The sequence below is a fragment of the Octopus bimaculoides genome, chromosome 12 (genome assembly GCF_046866305.1).
Source record: "Octopus bimaculoides isolate indiv1 chromosome 12, ASM4686630v1, whole genome shotgun sequence".
Lineage (NCBI taxonomy): Eukaryota > Metazoa > Mollusca > Cephalopoda > Octopoda > Octopodidae > Octopus > Octopus bimaculoides.
The window spans coordinates 5,971,106-5,990,789 of record NC_142939.1 but is presented as its reverse complement, the minus strand read 5'-3'; the positions used below and the strand labels follow the sequence as shown (position 1 = coordinate 5,990,789).

At 33.4% G+C, this 19,684-nt stretch overlaps 1 long non-coding RNA gene across 1 annotated transcript; it reads left to right on the top strand.

The window, feature by feature from the left end:
- The first annotated feature begins 1,575 nt into the window (after positions 1–1,575).
- On the top strand, positions 1,576–19,412 carry LOC149132945 (uncharacterized). Its single transcript, XR_016243910.1, has 3 exons — positions 1,576–1,697; positions 6,527–6,628; positions 19,019–19,412. It is a non-coding gene; the product is annotated as an uncharacterized LOC149132945 (long non-coding RNA).
- Positions 19,413–19,684: the final 272 nt, after the last annotated feature.

Here is a 19,684-nt window from a genome sequence, read left to right as displayed (position 1 = left end):
CGACGGACCAGGCAGAATGCTTGTCTTGGAATTTATTATTTTATGTTAATGGTTGTCAGGCATTGAGCTATTTTCCTGAGAAAGCTTTTGATCAATTTCTTGCGACGACAATAACACCGATATATTTGACTGTTATTTATGATCAATCTTGGAAATGCGAAAACGAAAAGGTAAAGTTACACCACCAACAGACATAATATATTAATCCATTTTATGGAAAAATTTACTATTCAGCCTACGTTTGATATGCATTTAGAAAAATACCAATCTTAGCATTAATAACTATATTGCTTTAGTTCTCTTATTTTTTACCACGACCAGTGGCATTTTCAACTTTATATACGAGGGGGAATCTAAAAGTTCACGGACTAGTAACGTTTAATAAAAGATAACTTATTTACCTAAATTTTAGCATTATCTCTTTTGATCTCAGCATCGATCTCAGCATTCCTACCGCTTTTTGAATCCGGCCTGGAAGTCGTTTTCCGTAAGCGAGTCAAGGAACTCCTGTGATTCGCTCCGAATCTCGGCAATGGTGTTTAAACGGTGACCTTTGAGCTGCATCTTCATCTCGGAGAAGAGATGGAATTCCGCAGGTACTAAATCTGGCGAATAGGTGGATGCGGAAACAATACCATGTTGTTTTGGGGATAGAAACTCACGATTGTGGAGAGGCCAGTGACAAGGTGCAGAATCCAATACTTCGCCCTCCACAGAATCGTTCGCTTTCGCCCAATGACCTCCAACGAACGCTTCAACACGTCGCAGCAAAACTGTCAATTGACAATCTGGCCCTGAAGGCGAATTCACGATGCGCAATACCACATTTTAGAGGATGACGCTCGTGGCAAGTTATCATCGTCTTTTATGGACGTTCTTCAGCTTTTGAAGCTACTGTGCCACTCGAAACATTGCGTACAACACATTGCCTCGACACCGTATGCTTGCCGAAGCATGCTCAATGTCTCAGTATGCAGACTTCCCATGGTAAACCCGAAATTGTACGTTGACTCTTTGTTCCAGCTTCCTGTCCATAACAAACCCGCTGACTACAGCATAGGCATGGCCAGAAAAAAACACAAATTTCACAACTAAACACTGCAAGTCACTCAGCACGTTACTTCCTACAAGTTACTGCTAGCTGTTAATGTACATGAAACTGTGTGCTATCATCTCTCGGCGAACTACAGAGCTTAACCTGGAAACTGAAAATACCACATCGTAAAACTATGCAATATAGGCAATGCTGTTTTACCTAGAACTTTCTCTGTGTGATGCTTATAGCAATACAATCTTCTTGCGTCCCTGTAGTTTTGTTTCTATGCACACTGCTTCATTTGACTTCGTTATAACAATTTGTATGACTTGATGCCAGTAGAGTATTGCGAATCCAGAGCCAGCTTAAGCGGATATTCATTCTGCAATTTGGAATGCGCTCTAAAGACATTCCAGATGTGACTATCTCATATGTTTTACGATTATATAACTGTACCATATTGTTTAAAAAATGTTTCAGTTGTTTTACTGAGTGCTGTATATCTAAATGGTTGATTTATCTGATTTCTTCAAGCAGGGTTCGTGACTGTAGAGATGGCTTTCACGTCAAGTTGAATTAGTTGAATTCAAAAGCGCTGTCCTCACACAGGATAGCTATAAACTTCGGATATGTGTTGTGATAGTGATATTAATTTATAGAGGTTAGCAAAGGCACTCAGTCACTTTCTTTCTCTATCATTGATTCCTTACTTCTCTCTCTTTCTCTCACTATTTTTCTCTTCTCAACAAACACTTTGGTACAGGCTTGACCTCTATACATAGTAAAAAATGAAAACATATTTCAAGATGACAAAACAAATATTCATTAATTCTATCACATCAATACAAACATTAGCCAATAATGTTTTCCTTTATTTTGTGAAATAAGAGCTATAAGACAAAATGTAATAACAATAAAGAAGCCAAATAAATGGCTCTTCCTGGTATTATTTTTATTTGTTTTTTGTTTTCTATAATTGTTTCAAATGAATATCCTCTTCTATTTCTTAAGTTTTTCTGAGAGAAGTGTCCATTTTTAACTCAGCAAATATCCATTTTTCCAAAAGTGAATAAAACAATGCTATAGTAATTTTGTTTTATATCGCTTTTCTGAATGGCTCTTTGGACAATTAATAGCAGCAACCAGATTCACAGGTGTCAACTATAGCTACTATATGTCTTTCTTTATAGCCCCAGTAACATATGTAATCGATTGCTTGATTGGTGTGACCGCGAACAGGCAATTTACAATCGAAATTGTTCTAGATGTTTTGTGTTTGACGTTAAAATTACATGGTCCACCTTCCGAAAACAAGAAACAATATAATGGAAGAAACAATGTTAATAGCTGGATGATTCAAAGAAATAAAGATGAATTCGCGTTTCGTAAATTATGAATAGGCATTCTATAAAGGAAGTCTTTATGAAATATATTTTATTTCTGGTAATCATCTCTTACGGTTTTAAGGGTGTCTTGTCTACAATAAATAAAATATTTCCTTGAGAAAATGAGCTGTGATTCATTACGTGTGTGAATTTTAACGTGTATATGTGTGTATCAACGTGTGTATGTGAGTATACATATATTAGAAATATACATTTTGGTTTATTTCATTCAATGTGGGTGTATATACATTATATATACAAGTACGTATTTAGACATCGATGAATGAATGAAAATGTGTACACAGACACAAATACATACACTCACACAGATATATATATATATATATATATATATATATATATAGATGTGTATGTGTGTGTAGTTGTATATGCGTGTATGCATATATGGTGGGGGCGTGTATGCAATAATCTTGCAAATAGATATTTCGCAATGATAACGTATATAAATCTTCAGGCAATATGATTTAGCGAGGGAACTCGATGAAATAGAAAACAAATACAAAATTCCAAGCAATAACACGTGTATTACTGCATTAGGATGCAAATACAATGGAGTGATACCTGCGAAAATGTCGAGAAAGATAGATATTTATGGGACACATGCGATATCTCATAACGTATTCTGGCGTTTGGACTATTGTAGATATCTATTTTACTATACACTTTGATTCTGATTTTGTATATCTCTTAGTTTTATCAATCTCTATATTTTATTTTGTACGTTATAATTCTAAATATCAAGGATGGTGGATTAGTGGAATGGCTAGGGTCAGAAAAGTTTCACCCTTGTGTTCAAAACCCAGTCAGAAATTTGTCTTTCATGTTCATGAAATAAATGACTGTTAAGTACTGGAGTCGATAAATTTGAGAAATGTTGTCGTCTCCAAAATTAATAGACTTAAGTGAATATAAAAAAACCCCTTCTTTTGAACATGATGCACTGTGTTGAATCGTTACAGAACAGGTATTGGTTAAGTTCTTGGGTACTTGTTCTACTTTTTCTCCCTTTTGACTACAGATCAACTTTCAAATTCTTTGTAGTCGGTAGATAAAAAAAAAAAACGTATCAGTCAACAACTGATTTTCATTTCATCTAAAAAAAATTAAAAAATGATAAAGAAGAAAAACTCAGTGCCACTAAATTTCTGACATTGTGTTTACTTGAGACAGTTTTAAATTAAGAGAATTGATTTAGAAGAGTGCTTAAAGCGTTGGTCAATATATCACACTGTGTTTTCTTCTGGAGGACATCTTTACCTGACATATTCCCGTTGTCTTTAAACTATAGCACCAACTATAGCACCAAAAGCTTTTCCTCAATTTTCTTTTATTCCTCGATCTGGTCGGCCGTAGGCCACAATAGAAGACACTTGTCTAAGGTGCCGCGCAGTGGGACTGAACCCGGAACCATGTGGTTGGGAAGGAAGCTTCTTGCGACCCAGCCACTCCTGTGCCCGTGTTAGTAGAATTTATTTATTACTCTCATTGGGCGTCGTCCATTTGTTTTAGTCACGGCTGTATATGATATGTGGTCGATGCAGTTAATATTCCAAATATTTTATGAGACTCCATTGCAGATTGACGGTGCATTTATTTGGTCAGACATATTATTCAAGATGTGGAATTTATCTGTGAAGTAACGAATACGTCGTTCGGTGCTGTTGGAATAAAAATTCGAGACTGAAAGACGATTTGAATGATAATCTCTTCATGCAAGTAATTAAAATACTTGACCGGTGTTGTATTGTTTTTGGTCTTAGGGAAATTAGAGCTACTATTCTAGATTTGCAGTTGCTTTTCAATTAAAGATGAGCCTTCCTATTGTAGACTTATGATGACTAGAAATCTAGTTTTCATCCCCAAGTCGTTAAACTAGATATGACTAGAACTACATTATGTAACGTTCTCTTTCGGTATTTAAAAGAAAAGAACATTTGATGGACATTTGCCTGATATTTATAACTGGGTGATTAATCATGTAGAAAAATTCTCTCATAGGAATAAGTTCACTATCAATGTGCAAATATCATTTAGTGTGATATTCATAAGTTTATCTCTTCATTTTAGCCTTCATTTTCAAACATAAGGTAGAAATTGTTCCACCCCTCTGTATATCAATATTTGCTTCGGTCTTAAAATTTACAATTATTATAGCTAAGACTTAAAAGTAGAATGCAGTAAGTGACATGGTTATATGGTATACGGTTTCTTTTCTAATTTTATATTATGTTATTATGATTGAGAACCAAGTGAGCTCCCTTAAATTTGTAATTTATATAGATATAGATTATTAATTAAACCTAATGCAAACATTAAACCATTGTAAAACCCGAAAGTACAGCATAGCAGTTTTTTTATTGGCTAAAATAAATTAGTCCGTATTCACACCCCCTTCTTAATTGAACTATGCTATTTCATTTTATTTACTAAACGTATTGAAAGAATTGTTTCTTATAAATAAATCAAACACAGTACATCAATAATACTAAATTTACCATATGCACTTTGATGTTGAACGCAGCGTCAAAATCTTCAAAGGAAAAAAAGGAAACACTTTCTCACTCATTCAAGAACTAGCATAGAAATTAATTATAGGTTAAATTAGCATTTAAAATCCTGTCAGAAAGTTGTAAATTTATAAAGATTAATTCAAAATATAAAGAACTAGAATTTACTCACAAAATGATCTCAACAATCAAAAAAATATTTAATCAATATATTGAAGTGATATGAATAATGGTATTTCTTGGTTCTGTATCAATAAAACCATGAAATGAGTTAAATTTACTGAAACGAATTTTGGTATGAAAAGAGCCAAAGTGATTATATAGTGTTGTGGTTTCTGTATTTTCACTTCACCTGGTTCATAAGATTAATAGTAACATTAATTTTCCGATCATTTTTCCTGTAATGTTTTCTGCCAAGGAAGTAATAGAAATAATCATATATTCTTTGGATTGTTTGATGTCTTGCAAAATACAACAACAACGGAAAAAAACAAAAAAAGTTCACAGGCCTGAATTTTGATAAAGAACAACAAACTTACTAAATCATTTTGAAATTTAAGTAATTGAAAATTACAGACGTCAAACTCTGTACTGTTTTCACTGTTTGTTTCTTTGATCAAAGGACTGATTTCTTGCCTATTGAGATGATGCCAATTCTTTTGGTGAAGAGGTCTCAGTTGACTAAATTAAACCTCATAAATTAATGACAGTTATTTTTATCACCCCCTCAAAGAGAAAGGTATAGGTGAGAGTGAAGAAGCGAAAGAAGGAATGATAATCAAAGTCAATTTTGATAGGAAATAAATTTTAAAATAAATTCTATGAGAGCAAATAGTCCAATGTATTTTAATGACTGCATTTTGCACTGATCTTCAGTTTAATCTGCCGCTCATTCTAGATATGTCCGTATATTCGAAACGTTTAAATATATTTTTCTAAGCATGTGAAAGAAAAATGTCTTGCGTGTACTTATTTGGAAATTTTCATGCATTATTAAAATTCATGCATCTTCCATTAAATTTTCATGAGCCGTTTTCTTGTTGCTGTAATTTTTGTTGCATTTACCTTAATGTCTCTTGGGAGTTGTTCACATTTAATGTTTCAGACTTCTTAAGTTTTTGTTGGCTCTAACGCTAACACAATTATATCACTGTAATTTCAATTAATATACAATTAAGATATTAGGATTGATTGATAGCTATACCCCAGAGAACCAGTAAATTTCTTAGTGTTAGGCTTTTGATGTATATTGGAATATTACTCAAACTAACCATTGAACAATGTCGATACTTTAGCACTGTATACTTCAAACTATATCAGTAATTTTCTTGCAAATCCTTATTATTTACGACATCCATTTTTACCAATTATATTTTGCTGTATTTTATTCCTGTCATTCCTGCTTATCCTGTCCAATCTTCTAAAGATACACATGTCATTGACATCTATCGTTTTCATCAGAGCAGTGCATTTACTCCAAATTTAATAGACTCAACCTTATATGCAGTTATATGTGATTTCAGATGATATTTTCTGTTATAATAGATTTTATTTGAGCCTTATAACTTTATCTTCAGTATAGAAATCATCACTTTCCCATACAAACAAAGAAAACTATCACGAGATGGACGGAACTTTCGAATCGCCACGTTTATATTAATTGAATTTGAATATCATAGGTAATCGTTCATGATTCTCCATTTGTGTTTATTAATACCGCATGACAGATACTAATGCATATTTGTATACAACTGCATGCCTCTTGTCTATTTACAAATATATCTATTTCTGTATCTTTTATAATTTTATCATGTAATATGCTTAAGTACTCCGCAATTTTCTTTATTACATTGTGTTTTTATGTATTAATTATAAGATCATAAACGAAGAAATTTCTTCAAACGATTGTTCTATCTTTTTCCTTCTTATATACAAATATATGCACATACATATATTCGCATATATGTATAAAGATACACACATGTTCACGCACAAATATAAAAATGCTTACGCAGAACGTGCAGGAAGTATTTGATAAAACAACTTTAATATTGTAAATGTTATAATAACCTGCTTTTTGAACTAGTATTCAAGATATACCAGTTCAAATGGATTCAACATATACTAGTTCAATTGGATTCATTGAATGGCTTCATTCAAAATTTGGTACCTTGTGTAATGTTTCCATCACATGGCTACATGCCTCATTCATTTCCTTCATGTAAAATATTGGTCGACGTGACTTAGAATTTGTAAATATGAGTGAAACACTGTCAATAAACGGGTGCGTGCGTGAGACGAGTTCCATTGTCTGATAATCATAGGTATGGTCACACGCATAAAAATACGGTGAGCGCCACACACACACACACACACACATGCACCCCACACACATAATTTACTATTCCGTGTTGGTGAGATCACGAAAAACTTCTCCATCTGTTGAGAGATAAATATTATTTAATAGACACAATACATATTTTTATTTGCCACTACTAGTTTCAGACGCTGAGAACATGCTATGCAATGTTTTATAACACGTCTGACATCTAGGCATAGACATCAGGAACAGGACATAATGAGCTAAAAAAATGAATGAAAGAAGAAACGCGAAAGGACGAGAAGCAAGTATATAGATAAAGTGAAAGGAAGAAAAATCTGAAAAGAAAAAGTAATCAGAAAGAAGAAAAAGGGGGGAAAAGAGTTCTCTCCCTTACACCGTAAATTATAAGATGGAAAAAATAGTTGTTTATAGGTTATCGTACATGTATTAATCTGAAGGAGGAACTTCACAATTCTTCAAAAGGAATTTAGGTGTATGTTTAAAACCACTGCAAATTTCAGATCTAGAGTTCAGTAGTGAGTTGAAGATCTTAGATCTGAAAAGGATGTGAGCTCTTTCAGCTATGCATAACTAACATTGTTTTGATCCGTTAATATATGATATGGATTTTTCGATTGATGTCCACTTTACAGTATGTTATGTTGCATTAGGTTTCCAACTCCAAACGTGGGTAGCAAAATTATTAGCTTTGCTTTTGCGCCTATGTCGGGAGGAACCAATACATATATATATATATATATATATATATATATATATATATATATATATATACAGGGAGAGAGAGAGCGAGAGAGAGAGAGAGAGAGAGAGAGAGGGGGGAGAGGGAGAGAGCGAGAGAGAGAGAGAGAGGAGGAGAGAGGGAGAGAGGGAGAGAGAGAGTGAGAGAGAGAGAGAAAGATAGAGAGAGAGACAGACAGATAGATAGATATGAATAGGAAACCTAATCTTATTGACTTTGAATATTAGTGAAATAAGTGGCATTGCTGAAACTTTGTACGCTTTAGGTTCAGCCAACATAGCTACTGTTCCTGAAAGCCTTGTTGCATATAATAAGGAAAGCATTTCCAGAAAACTTTTAAAATATTTGCGCGTAACAATCAGTATTTTATACTTCAAAGTTTACACAAAATGTTATTTTGCGAAATTATTTTCGGGATCTCGATCAAAGATAGACACGTAACAATAACACTACCAAAAGCAATAGCTGTCATTATAGTATCAATAATAAAATATAAAAACTGTTGTAGCCGTAAGCATATTTTGCCTACATCGTCAGAGAATTGGACAACTGTTAAAACCGTTACACACACACACACACACACACACACACAAAAAAAAGAAAAACTTAACAATATCTGCTTCGAATTGAAGATGACTTGCAATACCGATTATGATTATGCGCAAAATAAGGATGATAATGATGATAATGATGATGATAGTGATGATGATGTTGGTGCTGCTGCTGCTGATAATGATGATGATGGTGATGATGATGTTGATGATGACGATGATGGTGATATCGACAGCGGAAATGATGGTGTTATTGTTATGGTTGTGATGATGATTATGATGATGGCGACAACAACGACGTTGATGATGGCATTATTGTTGTTCGAGGTGATGGTGAGGATGATTGTCATGCTGATGACGTTAACGACGACGACGACGATTCTTCCAATCCGCTGCACTATTAGTAACCAAAAGAATAATTATCGCTGTCATCACGTGGCAAAGACTGCGTTATCTTCGTCACTATCAATTATTACTGAATCAACAGAAATCAACATTTTCTGCAACACTAAAACAGCTACAAAATCAAAATAAAATTAGATAAAAAAACGTCATAAGAATATAAACAATTTCTGTAACGCCATTATTATCTACATAATTGACAACACCAAATACAATAACAACCATAACAACGATTACGTTAAGAAGCACAACAACAATAACGGCAATCAAAAACGTTTATCAATGGTGACTACAAAAACAGCCACACTCATTATCTCTCTCACTCGTAATAACAGTTGAATTAAAAGACAACATCACTATTAATGATTATTGGAAAGACAGTAACAACAATAACAATATCATTCATCATGGTATTGATAACAACTGCACGAAGCAAACAAATACAGCAATAGTACTTGGCTGTCTACAATTGTATCAACTGCCGCAGTAATAATATCTGTGAAGCATTTCATTGATGTTGAATGCAATTACAACGTAACAGCAATGTTATCGTCATGACCAGCGACACCATTATGATGACTAATATTTTCAGCCTCAAAACCGCAATTGCATTTCTCAAAGCAACAGCAACATCGTTATCAACCAGTGCTATCACCTGTAGTTTTTACATGATTATTCTTCGCAACAATAGCGCCTCAATTAACATCAGCTACAAAGTCAACAGCAGGGCCAGTATTGAGACCAACTGTAACGAAGCAACATCATTATCTACAGCAGCAGACACACTACAAAGGAACAGCACTAACGATAGTATAGTGACTGTGTTAACAACGACACCATTAGCGGCAGCACCCTACCTATCAAATCTATTCAAGCAACACAAAATGTCCAACATCATTTATTAAACGTAGCTGAATCAATGCTAAGATGACCTGCAGCAACAGAAACACTGGCTATACAATTTGTAAGATCGACAAGTGTAATAACAGCGAGATCATTTGCATGAAAAATGTAACATGAACAACGTGAACCGTTGGCAAAAATTACACGCCTTAGCAACTATCAGTCAGTCATGATCTTTTACAATACCTTCATTATCAGTAACAAAGATTAAGCAAAAATAAGATTTAAAGGAAACCGTTTGAAATAACATAAGGGTGAGTAAACGCATATATTTGTAACTTCTTGGAGGTATTGTACTGGATATCTTAAAGATTAAGATAAGAAATTACTAATGTCCATTACAAACAATAGATGAGTGACATATTTCTTCTTTGTATGTCCCGATCGATTAGATTTCAAGGCTAATGTACTAATCGTTGTAGTTTAATTTATCGGGAAACAACCGATGTTTGATTGTGTTGTTTCACAGGTGCCCAAGAATCCCTTCTGCTGATAAGCTTAGTGTTTTATGAATATACAATTGTCGTAAAAAGATGTTCTTTACGTGCGACGTACAAAACAGCAACTAGCATATTTGTGTGTGAATAATCGAGAACTTATGAAGAATAATTATGCAAATAGTCGTTTCCCATCTCGCTCTACACAGTGCAAATAAAGATTTTACTTTTCGGTTGGCAAATACAGATATTGCTCAGCAAACATTACGTTTTCTGAAATTATATATATATATATATATATATAAAAGCAGTGGCGTATTTAAGCTCAAATGTTCGGGAACTTCTGACTGACACAACATGTCAAAACACAGGTGATCTAGAAGCCCTTACGCCAATGAGACGAGTTAGAAATTTAACAAACTGTCCGATGAACGGGACCGTGAAACACTGAGTAACAGCTTTTTTTTGTTGTACTTCTGCTGCTTTTATATAATATATATATATATATATATATATATATATATATATATATATATATATATATATATATATATATATATATATATATATATATATATGTGTGTGTGTGTGTGTGTGTGTGTGTGTGTGTGTGTGTGTGTGTGTGTGTGTGTGTGTACGTGCGTGTGTATATATATATATATATATATATATATATATATATATATATGTTTCAGATAAATGCGAAATATATAAGTGGAATATATCTCTACGCAATAAATGAAGTTGATTTCGCGCAAGGGATGTATTTGTGTGTGTGTGTGTGGGGGGGGACATGCTTGCGCGTATGTATGTGTGCATGTTTGTGGTGTGTGTGTATGTGTGTGCGTGCGTGCGTTTGTACATTATTTTGTATTGAGTACATCATTTCATATGAACTTATTAAGCAGGCAATTGTTGTTACCGTTTTCACCTAAGATTTACTTTAATTCAAATGTCTGCACATGTTAGTGTAATACGATAACGACACTGAAATATTTTCAAGACATTTTATACAATATAATTTCTGTAAATACATCTGAAACTGTATATTATTGTACATTAGATAATGAAAAACACGTACATTTGTCTTTAACTATTACCGTCCTGTTCTTTATATTAATCCGTACTTGGAGGCACGCAATAGGAGTAGAATTTGTTTGTTCTTTGCACAGCCCATCTTTAATTCTGAAGAAACTGTTAGATCTATTCTTCGAGACTGTATTGAAAAGGGAATGATAGCTGGCTCCGAAAAAGACAGAAGATCCATAAATAGAGAGAAAGTGAAAGAGAGAGGGAGAGAGAGTGAGGGAGACAGATACAGCGACAGAAAGAGAGAGTAAGAGAGAGAGAGAGTAAGAGAGAGAGAGAGAGAGTAAGAGAGAGAGAGAGAGAGAGAGAGAGAGAGAGAGAGAGAGAGAGAGAGAGAGAGAGAGAGAGAGAGAGAGAGAGAGAGAGAGAGAGAGAGAGAGAGAGAGAGCGTGTGTGTGTTTCATTGATCGACTTTGAAATATGAAAGGTAAAATTTTCCTATTGGGATTTCAACCGAGAATACACACGAATAACTGCTACAAGACACTTTATCCAAATGGCTCCAATAATTCTACCCTTTAAACGTCTCTGTACATATCCTGTTAATATGCTGCGATTTATTATCGAACAAAATGAATGTTTTCTCGACAAATGATAGTGTTGTGTGCTTTGTTATATAATAACATAATTTCAAATACATTCAACTGATATTGTATTTGCGATGTTATAGAGATACGTAAGTATACGACTACAATGGATAACCTTCTCAAACATATTATAGAACGAACTAAATGTCAGACATGTGTTTGTTCCTCTATAATATAAAGTGAAGTAGATTTATGATGTTAAAATCTATTTCATTTTCCTAAATATAGCAACTCCTATTGGAAAGATATATTCGACGTGAATGAACATTTAAGTAGTAACGGAATCAGATTCCACAGTTCCTTAGGAACAACTGCAAGAATCGGAGGCAGTCTTTTTGAAACAGTGGAATTAGATATAATTCTGATAGTGCAGTTTGCTAAGATTATACGACGCCGAAATTGGTAAAAGGTAATAAAACATGACTGACGATTGCCAAACAAAAATGTCGTTTCGCGTTCTTCTCGAAAAGATGTTCTGCCCTGCAGAATATTCTTGAGCCATTGAGCAAGATGCAAAAAATGGTAAAATTGAAGAGTATATTATTTGCAAGCCTTAGTGATTTGCGCATTTTTATAATGAGTCTACTTAGAATAGAATATGAATGCTCATGACACCATCTGATTATGCACACTCTCTTTTACTGCGTATGAGTGCCTGAATCAAAATATAAACTCCACTTGTTACCATCCGTCATTATCATCATCGTCGTCTTCATCGCCCTACAGGCAGCTTCAGCAGAGCAGCAGCAACAGCAGTAATAGTATTAGTAGAAGTTGAAGTAGTAGTATTAGTAGGAGGAGATGGCGTCAGCGCAGTGACTGCAGCTGTAGCAGTGCACCTCAGCACCTCTTTCAAATGAAATGAAATCCTCAGAACCGTTGTGAAATGAATGAATATATTGAACAGGTAAAGCAGAATGCATGTATGAGGTCTGATCAATAAGTATCCGGACAGTTGCCATAGTAACGAAGCGAAAGCACGCAGAGGAAATCCGCTTGCGAAACATTGAGTTTGAACTCTGCTTTGAACTAAGTTTTAACATTCTAGCTCACTCTCGCTCTTTACAGCAGTGCTTGCTAGGAAGGTGTGTTTGAAAAGAAATGGGAGAAGTTATCGTTATTTCATTATATAGTTAATGAGATATGAGTATCGTATCTCGCATTATTTTTTCGCATGCAAGTAGATCGATATCTTAGTTTTTAAAAAAAAGTTTTTTAAATTAATTTTTTTCAAGAATACTTAAACTACAAATAGAGTCAGACTATGTAAACGGTTGCATTTTGTCTAAAACCGCCATCTGATTTTCAAGATTGCGATACTATTTTCATTACTCTTCAAAAAAGAATGTTCATATTACTGATATTAATAGGGCCAGTCTCTAATTCTTGTAATTTGGTCGAATATAAATTTGTTGATGAAATGTAATCTAAAACCTAATTTAAATTCAAAGCAAACACGAAACATGAGAGTGATATTTTAATTTATGTTGTAATTAGTATATTTTGACACGTTATTTTAAATGCGAGATAAATGAAAAGCTAACATATTCTATCGCAGCACAAAATATTGTCAGTGAACAGGTCGCGATCTCAATGCGATGAAAATATTTTGGCAAATTAAATTTAAATGTTGAAGTGAATCTAACGGTTTTTGTGTGCTTTTAAATGGTTTATGAACACCTTCTACGCTGCAATTGTTTTCGTTCCAGCACACGATCTCAGATCAGGTCACTTGCTATGCAAGTGCATCTCCATAACATTTTATGATAGTCATAGAATTGTAAACGATGCACTTTGCTACAGCAAAATGTTTAATTATGAAGTTGTTATCTGGTGACAGCAATAAGCGAAGTTATATTGAACAGACGGAATAAATTGAGAGGATATATATGTTTGTTGATCACAGATGATAGTTCAATTTGTACAAGCTGTGATTCAGCAGCACCCATTTGTATTATATGTCATACATAACCAACCATCTCGAAACTGGTGTAAGTCTGTGTGCCGAATACATTTCTAAAATAGTCTACATTACTATATTAATATACAATACATATGTACTAATTAATCACTTAGTATACAGCTTTATCCCCTTGCTTATCTTGGTAAGGATTTTGTACGGGCAACTTGATATAATTATCAAATAAATCTCAAAAAATTAGGTAATATTCCTAATTATAATCTGCAAAGAGACAAAGAGGCGGCGAGTTGGCAGAACCGTTACCACGCCGGGCGAAATGCTTAGGGGTATGTCGTCTGTCTTTACGTTCTGAGTTCAAATTCCGCCGAGGTCGACTTTGCCTGTCATCCTTTCGGGGTCGATAAATTAAGTACCAGTTGCGTACTGGGGTCGATCTAATCGACTGACCCTTTTCCCAGAAATTTCGGGACTTTTGCCTAGAGTACAAAAGAATTATAATCTGCTTGTGTACCGTAATATTATTTCTATTAAATACAATAGTTATTGTTTAAACTTATCAACATTACATCCCAAATCTTCAAGGCGAGAGTCTGTGATTTGTGTGAGACATGTAGCAGATACCTTTTGGTGATCAAGTGAAAGCATTGTTAACATAAGTGCTGCAGTATATTCATGTTAAAATTAATTACTAAGTAAGGGATTCAGTATTTCTCAATTAAGTTAGTATGTATTAAAACTGTATTGAATAAATTCAGTGTAAAGACACTTTGCGTCGTGTTTGATATTCGACAAATGTTAAATACTATTAAACATGAACGCAGATGGAAATAAATTGACTGAAGGGATATCTTTGTTGATGACATATGTTTGTGGAATCTGTACAGGAGAAATCAGAATAATGATAATTTGTCCATCAAATAAAGAATGAGTCATGTAGTGAACCCACGAAGAGTGCAATGTTAACGAATTAGAGAAATGTAATATATGTAAGAGAAATGTACCTTGTGAGAGGTACAAATCAAAAAGTAATTAGTCGAGTCTAATTAAAACTGAAGTGCAATATGAATCTATATGTAAATGAGATGGGGATTTGGGTTCAAGTATACAACAGAAATGTCTCATTTGATGAGAATATATGGGAAGTATATGAGTTATAACTTAGCTGGAAGTGAAGTATTTGAAATGAAATTGGGAATTGGGTAAAAACACTTCTAACAAGATGCCAATACATCATTCATTATGTTTGTATTAAATCTCACTTTCAACTTGAACAAATCTCTTAAATGCCCTTTCCGTAACCCTATCGACACACCGACGAAGAATATTAAACGACTAGAGATTACTGGAAGCATCTGAATACTGATACAAGGAGGCTTGATATTGTAAACTGACAAACTGGAAGGGAAACAGGGAAACTTCGTTGAAATTATAGACGACAGCTTTAGAAGCTATAGCAATCATTGGATGATACAATATACATAGAAACTCTAATTTAAATAAATGAAGCAGTAATCTTCTCACGCCTGGACACGATTCGACCCAAGCTGGTTTTGTTGAAAACTTCCTTATTTTTAATATATTCACAATCCCTGAGATAGTATTTTCTTTATTTAGCTTCATAAATATCTGTATCACCAAGCATCTATCTGACCATGAAATTTTAAAATATCACAATTTTATAATTTTGCAATATTAAATACAGTTACTTGATAATATTTATAGGAGAACGCGGTCTCACAGCTTCCATAATATTCAAGATAGAAGTTTCTGCACACTGACGCTTTACACACGATGTATATTTTCATTAATTGTATCTCACACGTATGTTTTGAAATTGAAATCATGATACAGTGGAATGCGCGTATATAGTATTTCTCTTTCCTTTTTGTGGATTAAGTGGCTTGTTTTAACTGAATATTTGATAATGGCGTTAGTTTGTCCAAACTTTGACGTATAGATGTTGTATTTAAAGAGTGGGTGTATTATTTGAAGTAAAGGTGAATTATTTGAAGAGGGCGTATGTATTATATTGTATGTTACACAAGAGTCATTGTTGACACTGGTTTAAATATATATATATGTGTGTATGGTTGTTTATAACTGATAAGAGATTCTCAGCTTCTGGGGTGTATTTTGAATTATTAGAAATTACTTATTGATTTATGTACAGTAGCCCTGGTCAGGCCACCTTTCTGAGTACACTAATCGGAGAAACGGAATTCTCGATTTTTTACCGTCTCTCTCTTCCTTGTCACGTACGACGCCATTGACTTTTGATTTCTACATATACTTATAATGCAAAACGTCTGTCTATTCCTAACTGCAGATAACCGCCTCAGTAAACAGGACCATCAGTAAACATACATTAAGTGGTATGGTCACACAAACACATTTTATGCTTTCCACTTTTAGTCATAATAATATAAGGCATTTGAAACCCAGAAAGTTAATAACAATTGACATTGAATGATTTATTAATTTGAATATGATAATTACATCAAGAGACAAAAATATAAAACAGAAACCTCAAAAAGAAACAATGCCAAGAAACGAATAACGAATACGTTCTGATTTTGTTGTATACAACCCCGATATACTTGCACTGCTTCTCAAATCCATACAGGGTGGCATGCATAATTCCATAATCTGATAACTACACAGCTATATACGCCTACTCTTCGCTATTTCTGAAACTTTGGATTACAGAATTGTTAGAACAATGAAATGGTCTCTGCACAAATATTTACCATAAATTACTTCAAAAGCTACATATCAAGCAGAATATTTGCTGTAGCCCATCTTTTTATACCAAGACAAAACAATGTACATGATAACACTTCCAATCAATTAAGATCAGAAGCCATGAGATCCACTGCCTGGTACTGCATCCGGACATGTATTATTATTATTATTATTATTCAGGTCACTGCCTAGAATCGAACTCGGAATCTTGGGATTAGTTGCCAGCGCGCTTAACCACTCTGCTATATAGAAATACGGTAGTATTTATTTATATTAGTCCTGACCATTATTCTAAGGTAGGGAAACTTTAGAAAATATATGAACACGAGTGTGTATTGCGTTCGAGAATCTGTCGATGCGAGTCATTTGAATAGCTTACATTTTTTGCAGACGTTTTATTCATATACAAATACATTTGAATCATAGTCGCATGCATAATAGTATAAGTAACATTATAAAACGTTTTGCAAACGATCAGATTCGAAGTGTTTACTGGCTGTTTCTGGTGCATTTTTTAAAGAAATAATTTCATCAGTCGTCATCTAATCACCTAACCAACTTGCAATGCAATATAACATCATTTTGATCATTCTAATTTCCAGACACTGTTATTGATTCTATGATTTGACTCTTGTTCTTGAAAGTAGAGTGATATGCATGTAATTTGACTTTTATATCTAGAAGATCAAGTAAGCATGTAAAGACTCGGTAACAGAATCATTATGGCAACGTTATAAATGTGATATCTTCAGGCAACTTTTGTAGGATTGTGAAATCATTCATAATTTATTTATAACGTTGTTGAGTCTTTAATTATGACTTTCTCTTTGATATATGAAGTGTTGGTGTTTGTGTATGCATATATATATATATATATATATATATATATATATATATATATATATATATATATATATATATATATATATATAAAAGTAACAAGATAAAAATAATGGTTATAACATATAATTCCTTTATTAGAGGAAATTGACGTACACCTGTTTCCAGTAGTCGTTAAAGGTACATTATTGATAGATTTACTCAATTGATCTGTTGATCAATTGAGGCAAATTGAACGACCTAAGAAAATTAATGGTACTCTCTCTCTCTCTCTCTCTCTCTCTCTCTCTCTATATATATATATATATATATATATATATATATATATATATATATATATATATATGGCAAATATCAGGAGAAATGGGAGGCACAGATGTATTATTTTACGGGTAAAGAGGATTTCACTATACTTGATGGATTGTGGGTTCGAAATATCCTTATTGGCAGATGGTAATATCTTCCAATTTCACAGAAATCAAGGGATGAAGATAGGAGGGGCAATTTCAGACGTTAAGCGGTCAACGTAGCAAAGAAGATTTCTGATGCCACAAAGATGGATGAATCAAGAGGGAATGATCTACGAATGTAGTGATTAACACTGAAGCGCCAATTGTAATGTCAAATATCTCAAAAGTAAATTCTACCCATTCAGTACGAATTTTACATTGGAGAAGAAAATTATTAATGATAAATTTCCTGCCTTTTAACAGTTACCATCGTATTTCTATTGGCTGCGCTCAGGATACACTTTACTCTTTATTGAATATATATACAGGACACATTGATTAAATCTAAGTGGCATGCATATATATATATATATATATATATATATATATATACAACACTTGAAATACATAAGCAGACACATATTTATGAATTCATACACATCTTTCTGTGTGTATATGTAGGGGGATACATATATTGTTGTTATACACACACACACGCACACACACACACACACACACACACACACACACACACACACACACACACATATATATATATATTAGTGAGACATATTTTTATTGACATTTAAGAATTAATCATACCAGAAAATGCATCAAGCAGTGTCACAGTTGCAGAACTTCAGCGACTTTGTAGTAGAATATTTAAGCTTTTTTTTATCCCTATAATTCGGTGGAACTACGTGATATCAAATATCCACCTAATGCTTCAAACCAATGCAGTGATGTTGTTAAATTCAATTCTATAATATTTTTTCATTCCTTCCATGAAAAATACCATATTCTCTTCTGTAACCTGAATTTTTTCCAAAAGAAATTCTTAAATGTTTAAAGAAAATAAAAAATATTTCAGATTATCAACTGTGAGTCTTCGTCAGAATCGTATTTCTTTTTTCTATCACGTGTTAGAAAATTTATTTCTTAAACTTCTGTAATTATGAATTGTGAAAGAAAATTTGTATTGTAGTTTCCGTGTTTCAAGAACAATATGTATATATGTATATAGTCTTCTTTTTCTAAAAATAATGATCTTATCTTTATATGAAGGTAAACGTGCAGAACAATTTGGAAGAAGTTCAATTGTTGAAAGATCTACTTTCTCATTAAAATTGAGAAAATAACCTCTAGGTTCAAAGTCCCGTTATAAAGTTGATTATCAGAAATAAATAGAATCTAGCACTGAGGTTTTATGAGTAATTTAAAACGTAGGAAAAACTAATAAGTAAAACAAATACTATCAAATATACGAATCTCGAGAGGTTATTCTTTATTGTGGCAGAATAAAAACAACTACAAAACGGCGGCAAAATAAACATAAATGCGTAAATAAAACTTAGAAAAAAATATTGCGCAGAATAACTTTTAACCTCTAAATTAGAAAACAAAAAAAAAACAACTAATGTATTTATGATATTGAATTACAAGAATAAATATGAAAGATTTAACAAGTAAATTCTATTCCTTGTTCTTTATTCACTTCAAAATTTTGTCGTTTCCATATGTTCCCTCATCTCTTCACCATCAGTGTGATTATGTCATCTACAGTGACTTCGAAACTGCCACAGGTCGTACGTGTGATTTGCTAATATGTGATTATGACACACGTGTTCCCACGTGAACAATAAATCGAGAAACTCCTATTCGAAATATTTCGAACCTAGAAGGCGGCGAGCTGAGAAAATCGCTACCGCACCGGACAAAATACTTGGTGGT